General features: G+C 41.3%; 1 protein-coding gene across 1 annotated transcript in view; it reads left to right on the top strand.

Annotated features, from left to right (window-relative positions):
- Positions 1-4,370, top strand: part of LOC115174111 (syntaxin-12) — a 15,722-nt gene continuing 11,352 nt past the window's right edge. Inside the window, exon 1 of the mRNA XM_029732796.1 lies at positions 1-275. The gene's annotated coding sequence lies outside the window, so the exon portion shown is untranslated. The remainder of the gene's footprint in view (positions 276-4,370) is intronic.

Genomic DNA, 4,370 nt, shown 5'->3' with positions numbered 1-4,370 from the left:
ATTGTTTTGGGGAGGAGAGACATTTATCTTGTCAGTTTATAATATCCAACATCTTGTTGTCAGTTATCCAGGGTTTATACACATAATTGTTTTGGGGAGGAGAGACATTTATCTTATCAGTTATCCAGGGTTTATACACATTATTGTTTTGGGGAGGAGAGACATTTATCTTGTCAGTTATCCAGGGTTTACTACACATTGTTTTGGGGAGGGCGGCTTTTTTTTGTTTGTTGACGAAGGTGCAAAGCGGATCTTTGCTACAGCCAGCTAAACAAGTAGGAATGTATTATTATTATTTTCCGTTTCAAGCCAACTACGTTAATGTATAGCTAGCTCATTGTGAATTAAAAAAAAGGGCTAGTTTTGTTGACACGGTTCACCAATTCGCTGTGGGGGTTTATCTTCCTCACCTGATGTTTCTGTGCTAACTAACGATGCTAACTAACTGATATTTACAGCACTTTCAGACTAATATATTATATATATTAGAGCAGTCATCCTTAGATAGCTAGCTACGTGCTAATAAACATAACAGTTATTTGGTTTTATGGATAACCTGAGTTAGGTAGCTTGCTATATTAGTTCAATCTGGTTAGCTATCTAACGTTTTTAATAAGACTAGCTGTAAATAATTTGATTTACCTAACGTTAGACTAGCTACATTATGAAGGAACTAAGGCTAACTCTTGCTTGTGTCCCACTTTGAGCAAGCTAGCCAGAGATTGAGGAGGCATGTGGCAGTCTTGATATTTTGGGAGTGAGTATCTGCTCTTCTCTGCCACCGTCTGTGTTTCTTGGACCCCCCTCCTGTCTAATGGGTTGTGATGAATATAACCACTAGCTAATTGACGTTATCCTAGATACCCTTACTAAGAAAAGCTTTTGTTGAACTGACCCAGACGGATTGCAAAAGTGTGTGTAGTCATTACTTTTAACAGATGCTATTTTAATGTCAAATCATATTACACACTTCATTATGACTCTATGACAGCACTTCTCTCCAGTTAGGATTAGGCATTTATTTAGCTGTTATGTAACTTGTGACATATGTATTAGGCCTATTTTTAGGATAAACTTGTTTGATAACATTATCTCTGTACTCACAGTGATGTATTGATAGCAAAACAAAAAAACGAGTTTATACTTTCTCCTCCCCCAGAGTTTTCACCCACCTACCTACACGACCGTTCAAAAGTTTGGGGTCACTTAGAAATTTCCTTGTTTTTTTTTTTTTTAAAGAAAAACACTTTTTTTTTTTGTCCATTAAAATAACATCAAATTGATCAGTGTAGACATTGTTAATGTTGTGAATGACTATTGTAGGTGGAAACGGCAGATTATTTTTTTTTTTAATGGAATATCTACATAGGCTTACAGAGGCCCATTATCAGCAACCATCACTCCTGTGTTCCAATGGCACGTTGTGTTAGCTAATCCAAGTTGATCATTTTAAAAGGCTAATTGATCATTAAAAAAACTTTTGCAATTATGTTGGCACAGCTGAAAACTGTTGTGCTGATTTTAAAGAAGCAATAAAACTGGCCTTCTTTAGACTAGTTGAGTATCTGGAGCATCAGCATTTGTGGGTTCGATTACAGGCTCAAAATGGCCAGAAACAAAGAACTTTCTTCTGAAACTCGTCAGTCTATTCTTGTTCTGAGAAATGAAGGCTATTCCATGCGAGAAATTGCCAAGAAACTGAAGATCTCGTACAACGCTGTGTACTACTCCGTTCACAGAACAGCGCAAACTGGCTCAAACCAGAACCGAAACAGGAGTGGGAGGCCCCGGTGCACAACTGAGCAAGAGGACAAGTACATTAGAGTGTCTAGTTTGAGAAACAGACGGCTCACAGGTCCTCAACTGGCAGCTTCATTAAATAGTACCCTTAAAACACCAGTCTCAACGTCAACAGTGAAGAGGCGACTCCGGGATGCTGGCCTTCTAGGCAGAGTTGTAAAGAAAAAGCCATATCTCAGACTGGCCAATAAAAATAAAAGATTAAGATGGGCAAAAGAACACACACACTGGACAGAGGAAGATTGGAAAAAAGTGTTATGGACAGACGAATATAAGTTTGAGGTGTTCGGATCACAAAGAACATTCGTGAGACGCAGAAAAAATGAAAAGATGCAGGATGAGTGCTTGACGCCATCTGTGAAGCATGGTGGAGGCAATGTGATGGTCTGGGGGTGCTTTGGAGGTGGTAAAGTGGGAGATTTGTACAGGGTAAAAGGGATCTTGAAGAAGGAAGGCTATCACTCCATTTTGCAACACCATGCCATACCCTGTGGACAGAGCTTAATTGGAGCCAATTTCCTCCTACAACAAGACAATGACCCAAAGCATAGCTCCAAACTATGCAAGAGCTATTTAGGGGAGAATCAGTCAGCTGGTATTCTGTCTATAATGGAGTGGCCAGCACAGTCACCGGATCTCAACCCTATTGAGCTGTTGTGGGAGCAGCTTGACCGTATGGTACGTAAGAAGTGCCCATCAAGCCAATCTAACTTGTGGGAGGTGCTTCAGGAAGCATGGGGTGAAATCTCTTCAGATTACCTCAACAAATTGACAACTAGAATGCCGAAGGTCTGCAAGGCTGTAATTGCTGCAAATGGAGGATTCTTTGACGAAAGCAAAGTTTGAAGGACACAATTATTATTTCATTTAAAAATCATTATCTATAACCTTGTCAACGTCTTCACTAGGGTTGCACATTTTGGGGAATATTCAGAGATGGAAACTTTGTGGGAATTAACAGGAATATATGGGAATTAACGGAAATATATGCAAATGTAATATTAATACTGTTTAAATGTAGATGTTTTTTGCATTGGATATATTTACTATATCATATGGAGACAGAAACATAAAACCTTTTATCATAAGTAGACATAATTGCAAATGATTAAATCCTTCCAATAGAAAATAAATAAAAATAATTATTTTACGAATGTAACTTTAATTGAGTTGACTCTTCACATGGGATGATTTCACTAAACAACAACAAAGGTAATATTGGAATGATCCATCACATCTCCCAGAAACGTTTTCAACATACATCTGTAAAATGACAGTCTAGAAACTAAAGCTTTGGTTGTCTTCCTCTCAGGCTTTCATGTCTTCTCCCTGGACCTCCTCAATGTCCACCTCTTGAACATCAGACTCTGAGGCCTCATCTTCACTGTCACTTTCCAACCTTGTTAAGGATGGCTCATTGTCAGGCTCAAAAAGCCTCAAATTTGCCCAGATGGCCACCAATTGTTCAACCCTTGTATTGGTCAGCCTGGTGTGTGTGTGTGTGTGTGTGTGTGTGTGTTCCCAAACAAGGACCAGCTGCGCTCTGAGGAGGCTGATGTTGATGGGATTTGGAGGATGATGGAGAGAACAGGGGAAAGAGCCTCAGATCCACAAAGTCCCTTCCACCATGTGGCTGATGAGATATGTTGGCACGACTGCCATATTGCATCTCCCACCCAAAGCCCTTGCTTGGAAGTATACTTCACCAGACTGCCAAGAACCTTGCCCTCATCCATGCGACGGTGGCGAGACACTGTAGTGATGACACTATAGGCCTTGTTGATCTCTGCACCAGACAGGATGCTCTTGCCAGCGTACTTGGGGTCCAACATGTACGCTGCGGCGTGTTTGGGCTTCAGGCAGAAGTCTTCACGCTTTTGGAGGTATTTCAGAACTGCAGTTTCCTCTGCTTGGAGCAACAGTGAAGTGGACAGGGCAGTACGGATTTCTTCTCTTAAATCTGCAAGTCTGAACATCAGACAGGATGGCATTGTCTCCCTCAATCCGTGCAATGGCTACTGCTATAGGTTTCAGGAGTTTAAGGCTGCTTACCACTCTCTCCCAAAATACATCATCCAGAAGGATCCTCTTGATGGGGCTGTCTATATCGGCAGACTGTGATATGGCCATTTCTTGGAGAGACACCTTCCCCTCCAGGAGACTGTCAAACATGATGACAACACCACCCCAATGGGTGTTGCTGGGGAAGCTTCAATGTGGTGCTCTTGCTTTTCTCACTTTGCTTGGTGAGGTAGATTGCTGCTATAACTTGATGACCCTTAACAAACCCAATCATTTCCTTGGCTGTCTTGTAGAGTGTATCCATTGTTTTCAGTGCCATGATGTCCTTGAGGAGCAGATTCAATGCATGAGCAGCACAGCCAATAGGTGTGACGTCAGGGTAGGACTCCTCCACTTTAGACCAAGCAGCCTTCATGTTCGCAGCATTGTCTGTCACCAGTGCAAATACCTTCTGTGGTCCAAGGTCATGGATGACTGCCTTCATCTCATCTGCAATGTAGAGACCGGTGTGTCTGTTATCACTTGTGTCTGTGCTCTTGTAGAATACT

This window comes from Salmo trutta, chromosome 34, assembly GCF_901001165.1.
Source record: "Salmo trutta chromosome 34, fSalTru1.1, whole genome shotgun sequence".
Taxonomy (NCBI): domain Eukaryota; kingdom Metazoa; phylum Chordata; class Actinopteri; order Salmoniformes; family Salmonidae; genus Salmo; species Salmo trutta.
This window is presented reverse-complemented; position numbering and strand designations above follow the sequence as displayed.